The sequence below is a fragment of the Gigantopelta aegis genome, chromosome 13 (assembly GCF_016097555.1).
Source record: "Gigantopelta aegis isolate Gae_Host chromosome 13, Gae_host_genome, whole genome shotgun sequence".
Lineage (NCBI taxonomy): Eukaryota > Metazoa > Mollusca > Gastropoda > Neomphalida > Peltospiridae > Gigantopelta > Gigantopelta aegis.
In genome coordinates, this window is record NC_054711.1 from 33211847 (window position 1) to 33232571 (window position 20725).

Below are 20725 nucleotides of genomic sequence, written 5' to 3' on the forward strand. Positions count from 1 at the left end.
TTAAAATTTAATATTAAAGTTGTATTAAAGCCACTGCTAAATATTCCACTGTCACAAACAACACTGACACTTACGGTTATGGTTATAAAACGTCCCTTGAATTCTTGAACAACAAAATATCGCACAGACTCCAGTATGTGACAAGGGCCTCGTAATTAGGGAGAGATATGTGGGAACACTCTCACAATCACCTCTTAATTCACCTATTGTTTTCACCAGACACGGAACCAAACACACAGATGGTCATTTTGCAGTCATTTTGCAAGGAGGAACGAAGGCACGCATACACACTTTCCTCTGATGTGTTGTGTGCTCGCAGCGAGTTGAAGACCAACTCTGATGAGACTGATGCGGGGTGCGGAGTACGGGAAGATGCTACAACAAAAGACCGCGGCCTGATTCTTCTCACTGTCGTTACGGAGCAGCCCACTGGATCACTGGAGTGCACTCGTCCGGATCTGTGCACCCACACCAAACGGCCAGTGTGGACAGTTATCCAGCGTCACGCTTATCGAGTTAATCTCTCATTGACCGGTGGCCTGCCTCACTGGTCAGCTGGGAATTTATTTTTTAATCTGTCAGTGTGCAAACTGATGATTCAGTGAGGGAAGACCCGCCAGACAGATAAAGAAATAAAGAGACAGAATACATGAAAAGATTGATATGCTGATGGATGGATGGATGGATGGATGGATGAAATTCTGTCAACAAAACAGTGAAAGCTAGAGATAGATATAACAGATGGATGTGTGGATGGATGGATGGATGGCGGGATTGGTGGATGAAAAATTTAAGTAGTGAATACATGTACCGTATTTGGTTATAAAATGTTCATCTTTTTTTAACATGAACTTTTTAATAAATAAAAGATTTGCTGTCATTATAGAAACCATAATATCAATTTTTGTTGTTCTATTTTTTTCCCTTCAGTGTTTTGTTTTTATTGGGGGGAATGTGGGGGAGGTCATGTTCCTTTTTTTCTTCATTGTAAGGCATAGAATGATTGAAATACGTGGTAAAAAGGTCTCAGGTTAGCACATTTTGCCCGATTATCTGTATAATTTTTGCCCTAATTTGAGGCTGTGCTCCAGCACTAGTGGGGGCAGTTGCCCTCCCCCTTGCCACCGTCTCGTACACTTATGTTGTAAGGGCTTTTCCAGACTTGATCATACAGGGGTCAGCTAGTGTGTTCAGTATATCAAACTGCACTACAGGGAACCTTTTTAAACATTGATATACCAGTCGTGGTGCACTGGCTAGAATGAGAAATAGCTCAATGGGCCCACCGATGGGGATCGATCCTAAACCGACTGCGCATCAAGCAAATGCTGTACCACTGTGCTACATCCCGCCCTACATACATGTATATGTCAGTGAAACATGTTAACACATTAAGCAGTCACCTCAGGGAGTATCAAAAAGGGGCTTATTAACACTGTTAAAGCTTGTTTTACGACACCACTAGAGCACATTGACTAATTAATTATCGGTTATTGGAGGGAAGGAAATGTTTTATTTAATGACACTCTCAACACATTTTATTTACGGTTATATGGCATCAGACATATGGTTAAGGACCACAAAGGTACTGAGAGAGGAAACCTGCTGTCACCACTTCATGGGCTACTCTTTTCGATTAGAAGCAAGGGATATTTTATATGCACCATCACACAGACAGGATAGTACATACCATGGCCTTTGTTACACCAGTTGTGGAACACTGGCTGGAATGGGCAATAACCCAATGGGTCCACTGACGGGAATTGATCCTAGATCAATCGTGTATCAGGAGAGCGCTGTACCACTGAGTTACATCCCGCCCCTATATTGGCTATTGGATGTCAAATATTTGGTCATTTTCACACTGTTAACTGCCTCATACACACATTTGCCCATTTACATCATATTACAATTTGCTTAATAGTAATTGTAAACTTATGACCAGTGTGTTCTGTATTGTGATTGGCTAATTACATTATTTTTCAGCGATCAAATGAAAATAACATTCGGAAAGCTAATGACGTCATCAGAAAGTGATGTCATTACCAATTGGAACAGGCCAAATTGTCAGTTCAAGGGTCTACATTTAGATTGTAGCCAGGTATTTTTGTCAAGAAATACCAAATATACAGTTAGTTCCGTAGAAATATTATTCAGTTTACAATGGATATTACCATATGGAGTTTTTAGATTTGCGGGTGTTATTGTCTATTTGATGCCCGTAAATGTTTCATTTGGTGATGTTGGTGTCAAAACGTTGAAGGTTTAACCACTATACCAGTGATGTTGGTGTCAAAATGTTGAAGGTTTAACCACTATACCAGTGATGTTGGTGTCAAAATGTTGAAGGTTTAACCACTATACCAGTAATGTTGGTTTCAAAACGTTGAAGGTTTAACCACTATACCAGTAATGTTGGTTTCAAAATGTTGAAGGTTTAACCACTATACCAGTAATGTTGGTTTCAAAATGTTGAAGGTTTAACCACTATACCAGTAATGTTGGTGTCAAAACATTGAAGGTTTAACCACTATACCAGTAATGTTGGTGTCAAAACATTGAAGGTTTAACCACTATACCAGTGATGTTGAAGTCCAAATGTTGAAGGTTTAACCACTATACCAGTGATGTTGATGTCCAAATGTTGAAGGTTTAACCACTATACCAGTGATGTTGGTGTCCAAATGTTGAAGGTTTAACCACTATACCAGTGATGTTGATGTCCAAATGTTGAAGGTTTAACCACTATACCAGTGATGTTGGTGTCAAAACGTTGAAGGTTTAACCACTATACCAGTGATGTTGGTGTCAAAGCGTTGAAGGTTTAATCACTGTACCAGTGATGTTGGTGTCGAAACATTGAAGGTTTAATCACTGTACCAGTAATGTTGGTGTCAAATGTTGGAAGGTTTAACCACTATACCAGTGATGTTGGTGTCAAAATTTTGAAGGTTTAACCACTATACCAGTGATGTTGGTGTCAAAACGTTGAAGTTGAAGGTTTAAGGTTTCACTGTACCAGTAATGTTGGTGTCAAAACGTTGAAGGTTTAATCACTATACCAGTAATGTTGGTGTCAAAACGTTGAAGGTTTAATCACTGTACCAGTAATGTTGGTGTCAAAATGTTGAAGGTTTAATCACTGTACCAGTAATGTTGGTGTCAAAATGTTGAAGGTTTAATCACTGTACCAGTAATGTTGGTGTCAAAATGTTGAAGGTTTAATCACTGTACCAGTGATGTTGGTGTCAAAATGTTGAAGGTTTAATCACTGTACCTGTAATGTTGGTGTCAAAATGTTGAAGGTTTAATCACTGTACCAGTAATGTTGGTGTCAAAATGTTGAAGGTTTAATCACTATACCAGTGATGTTGGTGTCAAAATGTTGAAGGTTTAATCACTATACCAGTGATGTTGGTGTCAAAATGTTGAAGGTTTAAATCACTGTACCAGTAATGTTGGTGTCAAAATGTTGAAGGTACCTGTAATGTTGGTGTCAAAATGTTGAAGGTTTAACCACTATACCAGTAATGTTGGTGTCAAAATGTTGAAGGTTTAACCACTATACCAGTAATGTTGGTGTCAAAATGTTGAAGGTTTAATCACTATACCAGTGATGTTGGTGTCAAAATGTTGAAGGTTTAATCACTGTACCAGTAATGTTGGTGTCAAAATGTTGAAGGTTTTAACCACTATACCATGTTGGTGTCAAAATGTTGAAGGTTTAATCACTGTACCAGTGAAAATGTTGAAGGTTTAATCACTGTACCTGTATGTTGGTGTCCACTGTGTAATGTTGGTGTCAAAATGTTGAAGGTTTTAACCACTGAAGGTTTAACCACTGTGATGTTTGTCCAAATGTTGAAGGTTTAATCACTATACCAGTGATGTTGGTGTCAAAATGTTGAAGGTTTAATCACTGTACCAGTGATGTTGGTGTCAAAATGTTGAAGGTTTAACCACTATACCAGTGATGTTGGTGTCAAAATGTTGAAGGTTTAATCACTATACCAGTGATGTTGGTGTCAAAATGTTGAAGGTTTAACCACTATACTGAAGGTACCAGTAATGTTGGTGTCAAAATGTTGAAGGTTTAATCACTGTACCAGTGATGTTGGTGTCAAAATGTTGAAGGTTTAATCACTATACCAGTGATGTTGGTGTCAAAATGTTGAAGGTTTAATCACTGTACCAGTAATGTTGGTGTCAAAATGTTGAAGGTTTAATCACTGTACCTGTAATGTTGGTGTCAAAATGTTGAAGGTTTAATCACTATACCAGTGGTGTTGGTGTCAAAACGTTGACGGTTTAATCACTGTACCAGTGATGTTGGTGTCAAAACGTTGAATGTTTAATCACTATACCAGTGATGTTGGTGTCAAAACGTTGAAGGTTTAATCACTATACCAGTGATGTTGGTGTCAAAATGTTGAAGGTTTAATCACTATACCAGTGATGTTGGTGTCCAAATGTTGAAGGTTTAATCACTATACCAGTGATGTTGGTGTCCAAATGTTGAAGGTTTAATCACTATACCAGTAATGTTGGTGTCAAAATGTTGAAGGTTTAATCACTATACCAGTGATGTTGGTGTCAAAATGTTGAAGGTTTAATCACTATACCAGTGATGTTGGTGTCAAAATGTTGAAGGTTTAATCACTGTACCAGTAATGTTGGTGTCAAAATGTTGAAGGTTTAATCACTGTACCTGTAATGTTGGTGTCAAAATGTTGAAGGTTTAATCACTATACCAGTGGTGTTGGTGTCAAAACGTTGACGGTTTAATCACTGTACCAGTGATGTTGGTGTCAAAACGTTGAAGGTTTAATCACTATACCAGTGATGTTGGTGTCAAAACGTTGAAGGTTTAATCACTATACCAGTGATGTTGGTGTCAAAATGTTGAAGGTTTAATCACTATACCAGTGATGTTGGTGTCAAAATGTTGAAGGTTTAATCACTATACCAGTGATGTTGGTGTCCAAATGTTGAAGGTTTAATCACTGTACCTGTAATGTTGGTGTCAAAATGTTGAAGGTTTAATCACTGTACCTGTAATGTTGGTGTCAAAATGTTGAAGGTTTAATCACTATACCAGTAATGTTGGTGTCAAAATGTTGAAGGTTTAATCACTGTACCAGTAATGTTGGTGTCAAAACGTTGAAGGTTTAACCACTGTACCAGTGATGTTGATGTCAAAACGTTGAAGGTTTAACCACTATACCAGTAATGTTGGTGTCAAAATGTTGAAGGTTTAACCACTGTACCAGTGATGTTGATGTCCAAATGTTGAAGGTTTAACCACTATACCAGTAATGTTGGTGTCAAAATGTTGAAGGTTTAACCACTGTACCAGTGATGTTGATGTCCAAATGTTGAAGGTTTAACCACTATACCAGTGATGTTGATGTCCAAATGTTGAAGGTTTAACCACTGTACCAGTGATGTTGATGTCCAAATGTTGAAGGTTTAACCACTGTACCAGTAATGTTGGTGTCAAAATGTTGAAGGTTTAACCACTGTACCAGTAATGTTGAAGGTTTAATCACTGTACCTGTAATGTTGAAGGTTTAATCACTGTACCTGTAATGTTGAAGGTTTAATCACTGTACCTGTAATGTTGAAGGTTTAATCACTGTACCTGTAATGTTGAAGGTTTAATCACTGTACCTGTAATGTTGGGCACACACCTCAGCTATCTGGGCTTTCAGTCTAGGACAGTGGGTTAGTTTTAATTAATGAGAAGAGTGGGAGCCGGTACCGGGATGCGAACCCAGTACCTTACCAGCTGGCTGTCTATTTATTAGAAGTCAGTGGCTCAACACCTAAGTCAATAAAAGTCATTCTCAGTAGGAAGTGATGCCGGGATGTGAACCCAGTACCTTACCAGCTTGGAGTCAGATGGCTTGACCAATATACCACTGGGCTAATTAGCTCATCATTAAGTATATCAAGTGGAAGATGTCTGGACAGGAAGTGACCTTGATTGTCCGGGATCCTCAACAAGTGTGAAGTGGTCAGTGATTGCTTCACACCTACTTGACCAGTGGTCTCTTACTACCTGTCCATCTGCCTCCAAACTCTGTCCATTAATTAGACACAAACATCAACTGACCAGTAAAGTGCTGCCAGTAATCAGTACACAAGTTTGTGACTCACTGACTCATGTAGAACTCGGGCTGCATTACAATCGTCTTCATTTTTCATAATAAATTGTAATGAAAAAGATGTTATGTAAGATTTGAGGATGTGTCTTTGTAAACAAATATACCGGCCTCGGTGGCGTCGTGGTTAGGCCATCGGTCTACAGGCTGGTAGATACTGGGTTCAGATCCCAGTCCAGGCATGAGATTTTTAATCCAGATACCGACTCTCAAACCCTGAGTGAGTGCTCCGCAAGGCTCAATGGGTAGGTGTAGACCACTTGCACCGACCAGTGATCCATAACTGGTTCAACAAAAAGGCCATGGTTTGTGCTATCCTGCCTGTAGGAAGCGCAAATAAAAGATCCCTTGCTGCTAATCGGAAAGAGTAGCCCATGTAGTGGCGACAGCAGGTTTCCTCTCAAAATGTGTGTGGTCCTTAACCATATGCCTGACACCATATAACTGTAAATAAAATGTGTTGAGTGTGTCGTTAAATAAAACATTTCTTTCTTTCTTTCTTTCTTTGTAAACAAATATTACTTTCCCATCCCAGTAACCGACCAAACTTAGCCAAATTTACCGACTGATCATTCCGTGGGAAGATACGAGGCCATTACAACGGCTTGTGACCACCGGCCTCGGTTGTGCAGCACTGGTTAAGCCACTGGACATATGGCTGGTAGGTACTGGGTTCACATCCCTCAATAGGTATGTGTACAACACTATACACCAATTTCTCTCTCACTAATCAGATCAAACTAACTCAGTGAATCTTTTCAACTCACTGGGGGTTTTCTCATTCCAACCAGTGCACCTGAACTGGTCAAAGGTTTCAGTGTGTGCTTTCCTGTCTGTAGGAAACTGCATACATAAAAGATCCCTTGCTGCATTAAGAAAATGAAAATGTAGCGGGTTTCCATTGATGACGAGTCAGAATGACCAAATGTTAAACATCCAATAGCTGATGATTAATTAGTCAATGTGCTCTAGCGGTGTTGTTAAACAAAACATTAACTCTTACTAATCACTAACAACTAACCCACTGAAAAAAATACCCCCCCCATCACACCTTATCATACTTTAAAGTACTGTTTCCTCCAATCTGTCCTTCACAGAACAGGTCATGACATAAAAAATATATCCATAAAGTTATAAAGTCACATTATTTTGTAAATGCATTTCAGTTTTCATGTACATGCAGCATACAGACAATTAACAGGACATGTATGTGGTAACAATGTTGTGGACATATACACACTTAGTGCATTAGTTATTACATGGAATGTAAAATAATTAATGATGTGAGGTAACCGTGCCTGTGTGATATAACAAGATGAATAGATCGACATCCCGCTTACATAAAGATGTACAAACACAACTTGGCATGGCGGTAAATCAATAAGCAAGCTATCTCAAGTCAAATTATTCACACTGACGTCTACGTAGGTGTAAGAGGGGCAGGAACCAGCCGGTGCTCGGATGAGGTGTGATAGGTCAAAGGATTGATCCCCCTTGGTGCACAGACCCAGTAGATTTTGTTTTGTCATAACCAATCAGAGATCAAAATAAGTTGGGAATGAACATTACCAGGAGGTTACTACATACATGGATCGGTACTTCGTTCTCGACACAATCTTATTAAACAAACACTACACCACCTAAATTCAATCAACTGAGTGTTATTTGCATACCCATACAGTATCAGTACAGTGAGAACAGTGGTAGAAATGGATAACACAGTATTAGTTACTGTGTTATTTAGATACCCATACAGTATCTGTACAGTGAGAACAGTTGTAGGAATGGATAACACAGTATTAGTGTGTCTGTGAAGGGAATAACAACTGAGTTATTTAGATACCCATACAGTATCTGTACAGTGAGAACAGTTGTAGGAATGGATAACACAGTATTAGTGTGTCTGTGAAGGGAATAACAACTGAGTTATTTAGATACCCATACAGTATCTGTACAGTGAGAACAGTAGTATGAATGGATAACACAGTATTAGTGTGTCTGGGAAGGGAATAACAACTGAGTGTTAATTAGATACCCATACAGTATCTGTACAGTGAGAACAGTAGTATGAATGGATAACACAGTATTAGTGTGTCTGGGAAGGGAATAACAACTGAGTGTTAATTAGATACCCATACAGTATCTGTACAGTGAGAACAGTAGTATGAATGGATAACACAGTATTAGTGTGTCTGTAAAGGGAATAACAACTGAGTGTTAATTAGATACCCATACAGTATCTGTACAGTGAGAACAGTAGTATGAATGGATAACACAGTATTAGTGTGTCTGTGAAGGGAATAACAACTGAGTGTTAATTAGATACCCATACAGTATCTGTACAGTGAGAACAGTAGTATGAATGGATAACACAGTATTAGTGTGTCTGGGAAGGGAATAACAACTGAGTGTTAATTAGATACCCATACAGTATCTGTACAGTGAGAACAGTAGTATGAATGGATAACACAGTATTAGTGTGTCTGGGAAGGGAATAACAACTGAGTGTTAATTAGATACCCATACAGTATCTGTACAGTGAGAACAGTAGTATGAATGGATAACACAGTATTAGTGTGTCTGTAAAGGGAATAACAACTGAGTGTTAATTAGATACCCATACAGTATCTGTACAGTGAGAACAGTAGTATGAATGGATAACACAGTATTAGTGTGTCTGTGAAGGGAATAACAACTGAGTGTTAATTAGATACCCATACAGTATCTGTACGGTGAGAACAGTAGTATGAATGGATAACACAGTATTAGTGTGTCTGGGAAGGGAATAACAACTGAGTGTTAATTAGATACCCATACAGTATCTGTACGGTGAGAACAGTAGTATGAATGGATAACACAGTATTAGTGTGTCTGGGAAGGGAATAACAACTGTGTTATTTAGATACCCATACAGTATCTGTACAGTGAGAACAGTAGTATGAATGGATAACACAGTATTAGTGTGTCTGTGAAGGGAATAACAACTGAGTGTTAATTAGATACCCATACAGTATCTGTACGGTGAGAACAGTAGTATGAATGGATAACACAGTATTAGTGTGTCTGGGAAGGGAATAACAACTGAGTGTTAATTAGATACCCATACAGTATCTGTACGGTGAGAACAGTAGTATGAATGGATAACACAGTATTAGTGTGTCTGGGAAGGGAATAACAACTGAGTGTTAATTAGATACCCATACAGTATCTGTACGGTGAGAACAGTAGTATGAATGGATAACACAGTATTAGTGTGTCTGGGAAGGGAATAACAACTGAGTGTTAATTAGATACCCATACAGTATCTGTACAGTGAGAACAGTAGTATGAATGGATAACACAGTATTAGTGTGTCTGTGAAGGGAATAACAACTGAGTGTTAATTAGATACCCATACAGTATCTGTACAGTGAGAACAGTAGTATGAATGGATAACACAGTATTAGTGTGTCTGTGAAGGGAATAACAACTGAGTGTTAATTAGATACCCATACAGTATCTGTACAGTGAGAACAGTAGTATGAATGGATAACACAGTATTGGTGTGTCTGTGAAGGGAATAACAACGGAGTGTTAATTAGATACCCATACAGTATCTGTACAGTGAGAACAGTAGTATGAATGGATAACACAGTATTGGTGTGTCTGTAAAGGGAATAACAACTGAGTGTTAATTAGATACCCATACAGTATCTGTACAGTGAGAACAGTAGTATGAATGGATAACACAGTATTGGTGTGTCTGTGAAGGGAATAACAACTGAGTTATTTAGATACCCATACAGTATCTGTACAGTGAGAACAGTAGTATGAATGGATAACACAGTATTAGTGTGTCTGGGAAGGGAATAACAACTGAGTGTTAATTAGATACCCATACAGTATCTGTACAGTGAGAACAGTAGTATGAATGGATAACACAGTATTAGTGTGTCTGGGAAGGGAATAACAACAGAGTTATTTAGATACCCATACAGTATCTGTACAGTGAGAACAGTAGTATGAATGGATAACACAGTATTAGTGTGTCTGGGAAGGGAATAACAACTGAGTGTTAATTAGATACCCATACAGTATCTGTACAGTGAGAACAGTAGTATGAATGGATAACACAGTATTAGTGTGTCTGGGAAGGGAATAACAACTGAGTGTTAATTAGATACCCATACAGTATCTGTACAGTGAGAACAGTAGTATGAATGGATAACACAGTATTAGTGTGTCTGTGAAGGGAATAACAACTGAGTGTTAATTAGATACCCATACAGTATCTGTACAGTGAGAACAGTAGTATGAATGGATAACACAGTATTAGTGTGTCTGTGAAGGGAATAACAACTGAGTGTTAATTAGATACCCATACAGTATCTGTACAGTGAGAACAGTAGTATGAATGGATAACACAGTATTAGTGTGTCTGTGAAGGGAATAACAACTGAGTGTTAATTAGATACCCATACAGTATCTGTACAGTGAGAACAGTAGTATGAATGGATAACACAGTATTAGTGTGTCTGTGAAGGGAATAACAACTGAGTGTTAATTAGATACCCATACAGTATCTGTACAGTGAGAACAGTAGTATGAATGGATAACACAGTATTAGTGTGTCTGGGAACTTATTTCACAGCAATGAAGTTTAAAGTTTGTTTTGTTTCATGATCCCACTTGTGCACATTGATTTATTAATCACCGACTGTTGGATATCAAACATTTGGTAATTTGACATATAGTCTTAGCGAGGAAACATGACATGTATTCATTAATAACAAGGGATAATACATAGCATGGTCTTTGATATACCAGTCGTGGTACATTGGCTGGAACGACAAATAGCCTTGTGGGCCCACCGACGGGGATCAATCCTAGACTGACTGCACATCAAGTGAGCGCTTTACATTGATTAATTAATCATCAGCTATTGGAAGGAAGGAAATGTTTTATTTAATGACACACTCAACACACTTTGTTTACGGCTATATGGCATCAGACATATGGTTAAGGACCACACAGATATTGAGGGAGGAATCCGGCTGTACCCACTTCATGGGCTACATTTTTCAATCTGTTATATGCACCATCCCATACAGGACAGCAGATACCACAGCCTTTGATGTTTGACATCCAATAGCTGTCGCTCCAGCCAGTGCACCATGACTGGTACATTTGGTAATTCTGGCACATAGTCATCAGAGAAATCCCACTACATTTCTCCATTAGTAGCAAGAGATCTTTAATATGCATTTTCCAGACAGGAAAGCACATACCACAGCCTTTGACCAGGTGTGGTGCACTGGTTGGAACGAGATAAAACCCAATCAGTTGAATGGATCCACCAAGGTGGTTCGATCCTGCGATGTAAGCACCTCAGGCAGGAGCTCAACCGACAGCTAAAAGTGCAGTTGGTCTTGGATCGATCCCTGTCAGTGGGTCCATTGGTCTATTTCTCATTCCAGTCACAACTGATATATCAAAGGCTGTGGTATGTGCTATCCTGCTCATGGGATGGTATATATAAAAGATCCCTTGCTACTAATGGAAAAAAAATAGCGGGTTTCCTCTCTAAGACTATATGTCAAAATTACCAAAACTATATGTCAAAATTACCAAACGTTTCACATTCAATAGCCGATGATCAATAAATTAATCAATGTGCTCTAGACAATGGTGTCATTATACAAAAGAAACTAACTGTAAATACCACTGTGCTTCACACGAGCACTCTACCACCAAACCACCTGTGGCACCAGCGACACACATGGTGACAGGAACTATGTAGGTTAAATCAAGTTGGTGGCTGTAAAATTAATGTGGGAACATTTCTCTGCCAGCTGCTCTGTTGAACTGTCACACACATCATTCGTGAAAAAAGTCAATTACTAAATTACTCCTTTAAAGAGAATAAATTATCACCTGACCAACTCATCTGCTACTTATTAAAATTGGTTGGTCTTACTTTTCTCACCGCGGGAATGGTTTATGTATACACAAACCACACACTGCAAGCAATGTTTAACGACACCCCAGCATGAAAAATCAATTAATAGTAAGAGCTCTTTTATATGTTATTTGCTATTTTGGATGTGGCATGCAGTTGGTGAATAAAAATTGTTTGTGTTTTTCTCAAAGGCCTGAAAACTACCGTATCCTGTAATGCAGTTATTACTTGACAACTGACTAGTACAGGTACATATCTATCATCAATGACTCCATTGTGTCATGTTTTCATTAGGGCCTCCACGAGTCCAAAATATCAGACTCAAGTACCCGACACTTACACTGACGATGATGAGACTAAGGAATAAAGTAAAATAGAATTATGCAACTTAATTCCAGCACTAAACATGGATGCCAAATCATGTCCTTGTATTGCAAAAATTTACAAACCGGTTGATATGTTCAGTGTTATGACGGATGGCCAAACGGCCAAATTGAAAAGAGAAACTAGCGCATGATCATATAATTATTGTGTAACTTTTATTGTTGATTATCTACTGATGAAATTATTGTCCTACATTATCCATTGTATTATAGTTGATCATTGTATTCCACCGTGTACGTGTACTCGAGACCTGTGAACGGACTCGACCTGCGAACGGACTCGACCTGTGAACGGACTCAACCTGTGAACGGACTCAACCTGTGCCCGAGTACTCTAGACTTTAGTACTTGTAGAGACCCTAGTTTCATAGTGCAATATATCAAGACAAACAACAAAACACATACACATCTATAAAAGTGTAACATTTTATTTATAATCACAATCAGAATGATTTTATTGTTTAATACTGTTAGCTTTCATTTTAATCAGCATGGTAATAGAAATTGGCATATGTTTTTGTTGCCAAATATAGAACTGTATAAAATGTTGATATGTACAGACCATGACATGAAAAACAATGGATGGGAGTGATGAATTGCTCCCCTAACTTAGATTAGGGAGAACCATTTAAGGAATAACCACATTGAGAATTGATGAATATTTATCCTTTTGTAGTACTTGCTAATTTTTGTTGTGAATTCACATCCTTAAACAAAAGATTTGCATACATGTATACATTTTATCTATGTTTAAATGTAGCCATAGACATACATGTACTCTGTTGCAGTGTGCATGTAAACAAAACCCAGTGTGTACATGTATATTATTTACATCAATGTACATGTATATTATTTACATCAATGTACATGTATATCATATCATTTACATCAATGTACATATATATTATTTTCATCAATGTACATGTATATTATTTACATCAATCAGAGTTTGACAAATCCGCTAGCCCGACGCCCGTGGCTAGTGGTTTTTAAGTTCGCGCTAGTGAGAAACCCCCCCTCCTTATCGCTCGATCGTGGGTGTTTTTTTTGTTGGTTTTTTTTTTCTCTCGGTTGAAATTTCGTTTAATAAATTTGATTGTGACGTTTGTCATCGAATAATATCAACAATGCAATCAGTATATAATAATAATCCACTTAAACTAGGTCTGCAAACTGCAGTAACATGCTACCTCTACATCGCCAGTTACAGCATGCATTGCTTACTTTTCCCTTTCAAGTTTCTGGCACAGGAAATAAGTCTAATGACATGCGTGTTTTGATTGGTTGGACACGTCACGTGGTAGTTAATCTCGCACATATGTTTTAGGCTAAGAACTTGGAAATCACCAATCGCAACGACAGATTAATCTCAATCAAGTAAACCCCAGTCATGCTTTGAATTTCAGTGTTTGTTTTATTTACCTATTGTTTTCTAATTTAACACTTCGCTGACAACAATTTACTTTAATGGTAACCGCACATGCAATGACTCTGCTTGGCCTATTAACATGTAGCTGTCTGGATAATGTCTCACAGCTGCCGATACAAGATGATACCTTTTTTGGTTCATCAATTAACAACGGATTAGATGTCGCCGTTATATTCTTTTGATATCGGTCTAACACGGGATAATGCCCTGTATTTGAGCAATTGACATCACCGTTCCTGGCGACATAAATAGGGCCCTACCGAATACACTGAAACATCTATTACCATGTGTCACACTGTTGTACCCTCATTTAAATTTAATTATTTTGATAGTGGTTTTAGATAGCAACCATGAGTTTGCTCAATTATTTTGTCCCCGGGGGAGAGCAAAAGCGAAAACGGAACAATGACGATGGATCACACTTGACAAAAACCAAACGTACAACACGGCAAAAAACTGAAAGTTACAAAATTATTTTAGTGTTTGTTTTATTTTACTGTTATACTCGTAAATGTGTAATGTTACAAAAATTATATAAAAGTCCAGTTATAATTGATCAGGAATTTGGGCTAGTGCTTTATCTTGGTGTGCTAGTGGTTTTCACAAACCCACTAGCCCTGTGGCTAGTGACTTTTCAAAATATTTATCATACTCTGCATCAATGTACATTTGTACATGTATGTGATTATAAATTAAAACCAGTTCATGTTTTACATAAACCAGTACATGTTTTACATGTATGTCAAATGATATATAATTTATATCATTACAAAGGAAACTGCCTTTAAAGAATTAGTTTTGTTTGACTTTGTTATTGTGCTGTCGTTTATATTCATTTATAGTTGAAATAAATGCCCTGCTAGGTGGTTATGGGTTTGAAATCTTTTCAAATTAGACACTGCATTTCATTTACTTTGACAATTTTAAACAGCAGTTCTCATACTATAATCCTCATAAAAAGTATGAAATATATTAATTAATTGAGAAAAAACCCAATCAGCTGAATGGATCAATCCCGCAATGCAAACACCTCAAGCGAGCACTCAACCGAATGAGCTAAATCCGACCTCACAAGGTTCAAATTCCATGACCATTACTGTCATGTACTCCCCCACCCCCAACCCACTCCAACAGCTTTGCTGAAAATCCCTCTCAATTTCACCCTTACAGACTATGGCAGTGTACTGCCATACTCTTAATCCCCTCTTGCCAGTGGATGCCCTTTAGTGAATCACAGTGGCCATTTCATGTTAGTCAAGTTATAAACATCACACATGGTTTGACATTTTCAAAAAAAACTTGGACAAGCCATTTCAATTATTGATCCACTCACCAAGGGAAACAAAGACCGTCCTGCATAGAAATTAAGCTTATCTGTAAGTTATCAGTAAGAAATGTCCAATAGAGTTGACAGAGCACTGGCAATGACCACAGAGGACAACAACCGACAGCAATAGGAAGATTTATGGACATCTCTGTGTTTTGCCCTCCTGTACAATGAACTATGTGACCCAGACAGTAATATAATCGTGGAATACACAACCGCCAGATGGGGAGGTATTACTGAATACATAACATGGCTGTGTTGCCATACAGACAACTTGAATTAAAAATCTTCAAGATACACATCAACTGAATGAATATGAACTGCATCAACGTACCTGTATAGGCAGATCCAGAGACGTGCAAAGGATATGATCCTCCTATTTTTAACACTGACATGAAATTAAAGTTCAAGTTTGTTTTGTTTAACAACACCACTAGAACACATGGATGTATTACTCATCGGTCACTGTATATGAAATATAGTCTGAGAGAAAAAACCCACCATGTAGCATGGGATTTTTTATACACACCATCCCACAGACAGGAAAGTATTTACCAATCATGGTGAATTGGCTGGAATGAGAAATAGTCCAATGGGCCAACCGACGGGATCGATCCTAGACCGATCGTGCATCAGTAGAGATGCAAAGGATGTGATCCTCCCATGTTTGACACTGTATACACCAGGTTATCAAACTAGGGCACTAATATTTCACATCCTCCTTTTGTTTTCAAATTGCTCTAACATTTCGCACCAGTGTGTGAGTGAGTGAGTGAGTAAGGGGAGACAGACAGACACACACATAGACAGGAATCATACACTTCAAAACATTTAATTTTCCAGGACTTTTAAGCACTATTTTGGTTCATTTTCAAGGACTTTTTTGTACCTTTTTCCAGGAGTCTGGATACATTACCTGGAAAGGAATGTTTGTTCAACGACACCCCAGCAAATTGTTTATTCAACGCTTGGTATGTCTCAAACAGTTTTTGCCACACATGGTCTGCAGGAAATACATCCTATCTAGATATATTAATATATCACTTGGATGTTAAAGTTGTAAAAATGCTGGATCCTGAAGCAAATCAATTATATCTAATCACAGTGTGGATGGATTTTTTAAGGCATTAATTTATTTTTAATAAAGATTTAGTCACATAGAAGAATAATCCATCCAAGTATTTCTTAAAATAAATAAACAAAAATAAATTTATACATAAATTTTAATATTATCAAGATTTAATAAAAAAAAAATTAAATCACTTGTGACCAGACATGTCATCACAAAACATCAAAACAAATTAAAATATTTACAGTACATTTGTATTACATTTACAGGTCAATGCTTTATATTAGTTTATATCACATTTACTTCAAATTGTCATTTACTTCTGGTTTTTGAAAAGTGCCTTATAATTTTTTTACAAAAATCATAAAAATCCACTGATCTTTAGTATAAACTCATTAGTGACATCATGTTATCCAAGTGTGATATACATGTATATACATAAAATAACTGGTTACTGCCTTGAGCTATTGGCTTTATCCTGCAAAGGTTAGAATGGATAATGCAGCGAAGCTCTGCCGAGCTGTATTTGCCATTCGACCTGAGCAGGATAAAGCCGATATCTTAAGACAGTAACCAGTTATTTCTTTTATCCTGCAATCCTACAGGGATATTCGAAAAATCTTTATTTATCCAGTTTTGTGTACGCAAATCGATTATTGTCAAACTAGCAAGGCTTTTGCCGTATGACGTTATACAAGATACATGACGTCATTATTTGTAAGACGATAGCTACATTCTGTCACATTAAAAAAGCGTTTTAAAACTCTAATTCATAAATAAATATACAAGTTTTGTTTTGTTATCACAAAACTAAAAGTTATTTGTATTTACTGTACTTCAACAAATGATTTAAAGAGTATGTTTATTGAAAATCTACTCTGAAATACTCAATCGAGTCTCACTTATGTCACGTGACCTGTATTTTTAGTCAGTGACCGAAAATATAGAGATTTATCTAGTCATCATATTTTGCCAATGTATACAGTGATTGCTGGATAAATGTACACATATTGCAATATTACTGATATTATTGCAATCTAAAAAGATGCAAGTTAAACTGACATAGAAGACTATGCCACATACAGGTACACTTCATGTTATCACCGAGGTAACTCTTAAACTACATACAAATGTAGAAGGTATCATGTCAATGTGGACTTTGGAGTTTTAATCCATGAAGTGGATGATTCACGACTACTTTAATTCTGTAATTGTTTACACAATACAATCTTTATTGCGACCTTTGTATGCATACATTGGTAAAGCAGAAATTTTCCCATTAAAAAACAAACAATTATATATGAAACTTTTCTTCACAGTAGAGATGGTTTTTAGATGACAATTTTAAATAAATAAAGCTCCATCAGTATAAGGGTTTTATTTTCAAATTTTTATGTAGCTTGTCAATAAAATCTCTTCCAATTGTGTGGATTCAAAAAGTATATATATAAAATCAGTGTGTTTTACCTCTTTTGTTTACAAATGAATATTGTTTACAGCCTTTATACACTCAACCTAATGGTGACACTATTGTAGGTGGGATTTACCACAGACACTCGAGTGCTCGCTTGAGGCACTCAGTTGTGTTGCAGGATCGAATCACCTTGATGAATCCATTCAATTGACTGGGGGGTTTTCTCATTCCAACCAGTACACCACAACTGGTCAAAGACCATAGTATGCACTTTCCTGTCTGTGATAAAGTATATATATATATATAGCACATAGCATGCTCACTGCCTGCAGAACAGCAACAATTTCCTTTCTTTATTGGTTCACCCAGTAATTTTACCCATTTACCTACATGTACAGTGCATGTTTGGTTGACTAACTCATGCCTTGAAATTCACCATGACAACCAACAGTGCCAGTGCAAAAATATATTGCATAATTGTTCTGTAGCATTGTTACCATTATGCATGCAGGTATTTACTTTGCTATAGTGATTTTCTCATTCAACCAGTGCACCACAACTAGATATCACTGCTCATTGTACTGATACTATTTTATACTTTAAAAACATAACTGATCAAAATTTAGGTGGTGGTTGTTTTTGTGAAAAACGAAGTAACATTCTCAACTTTCTTGACCTGTGATAACCGCCAGCTAGGTAACCTCTTTGACCGTTCTTCACTTATTTCAATGCCTGAGCAACCCTCATGAAAATTGATTATAATAAGGCATCTGACATTACTATATAACAAAAGGTTAAATTTTGTTTTGTTTAATGACAACACTTGAGCTTATTGATTAATTATTCATCAGCTAGTGGATGTCGAACATTTGGTAATCCTGACACATAGTCACCAGAGGAAACCTGCTACATTTTTCATAATGCAGCAATGGATCTTTTACATATATATATATACACTTTCCAACAGACAGGAAAGCACATGCTATGACCTTTAAAGGGACATTCCTGAGTTTGCTGCACGTTTTAAGATGTTATCGACTAACAGAGACTTTTTAACGATTGTAATTACATATCAAATATATTTTTCTGCATAAAATATTAGTGGCTGTATTTTAAACGTGTTTCTGGTCGTTCTAATATTTGTACTAGGTTAAATTTCATCTTATTTCCTAAAATATAGTTTTTTCGTACATACGAAATTATTTGAAAATAAAATCCAGTTTGTGCTTCTGATAAATATTAAGACGACCAGAAACACATTGAATATACAGACGCTGATATTCTAAAGAAGAAAATGTATTTAATATGTAAGTTTAATCGTAGAAATATTTTATTAGTCGGAAGCATCTTACAATGCAGCAAACTCAGGAATGTCCCTTTAACAACATGTTTAAATATGTAGACACTATTTTTCCATGTAGCAAATTATTTGCCGTAGACTTTTCTTAATTGCAGGGGTGACAATATGTGAATTTCATTTTAATTTGGCTAAAAGGTTTTATGTAATAATTGTTATTTTGTTGGAAAATAACTCTGGGCAGGATTTCTGCCAGAGGGTAAAACAGGTATGGCGCCATACCCAAATTTTTGGCAGATTTTATTTTTTAAAGTTAACTTTTGACAAAATTTTATATTCTTATCATTACTGTATGCTTTTCTTAACCCTAAACCTAAACTTTACCCATTTTCTTTCTGGGTAGCCCCCCTCCCCCCCCCCCCCCCCCCCCCTATAACCCCTATTGACTGTGGTTGCATTCAATTCCATTATGCCATACCCAAAAATTTCTTTCTGGCACTAACACTGCTGGGTTTTGTTGGGGTTTTTTTTATAGATAATTTGGCAAATAATTTTGCTAACCCAGAGCTAGCCCTGTATGCATATATACATGTACTTAATTGTCCAGCCATTTAAGACTCCTGAATGGCTTGCTAAATAGACCAGTACTAAACTGCTGGTATTTTTACAGGGATAGACTGCATGCAATTACACCCTGGTGTTGAATAACAAGCCCCCAGTGATATCAATGAATTCTGTACAGCATGTTTTGCTCGAGTGCTCTCTGTGAAATAAGATAACAACAGTGTCACATTTACATGTAAAAAGGTGCACTGAGACACTCATCCCACCCTGATACAACAAATGGTCTGACACAATAAATGGCTTGTGTACAGCTACATACAACACTTACAACTATTGAATGTACCTGTAGTTGTGCATAAAAGTAAATTAATTTTAAAATAAGAGGCATAATTATATATAAATTTTGGAATCAGTATATTTCTCTTGTTTTTAGGTTTTGTTCAGGTATGCACATGCATGCATGTAGATTTGCACTTCTTTGATATTGTGTAACCACATAATATTATCAGTATTACACACATGTATTTGGTTTTCTATATACTAAAAGTATTTGTTTTTAACACTTGAACAGTTTGAAAGACATATTGCTTGTACATGCACCTTTTGGGGTGTCATGCAAAAAATTATGGAAAATAAAAAATGTAACAAAATATTATATATAATGTTGTGCTTAGTAAGTTACAAGGTATGTTTATGTAAATTGATATAAATGAAGATAACATGTCATTAATTAAACTAACGTTACAGTAAAATTATAATCTTCATATATTGTCTTGCACATCTTCAACACTTCAGTAACATAGATTCACATCATTTTTATTGAAGACTAGAACCCACAACATTTTCAAACTAATAGCCTGGTGGAGAGAGTGTCCAAAATACTATAGATAGGGTAAACTGTCAAAATGTTATCCTGCCCTTCCCACAATAAAGGCTGGTTCACCTTTTCACCTGTGATGCAAAGTGTATGAAACGCTGCTGTTTTGTGTACCCTATGTCGACAAACCAGCTGCCACTTACCGACACCCGTGTCAATTTCACTGCTGAAATCTACACACACAGAACACCTGAATGGGGGGGACCGTTGCACGTGCCTAACGACATGTGTGTACATTACGGTTACCATCGGTAAACGCGCAC

General features: G+C 37.0%; 1 protein-coding gene across 1 annotated transcript in view; it reads right to left on the bottom strand.

Moving 5' to 3' along the window:
• The window catches only part of LOC121387271 (low-density lipoprotein receptor-related protein 1-like), a 340401-nt gene that overhangs the window by 319265 nt on the left and 411 nt on the right, over positions 1–20725 (bottom strand). The gene's annotated exons all lie outside the window — the stretch shown is intronic.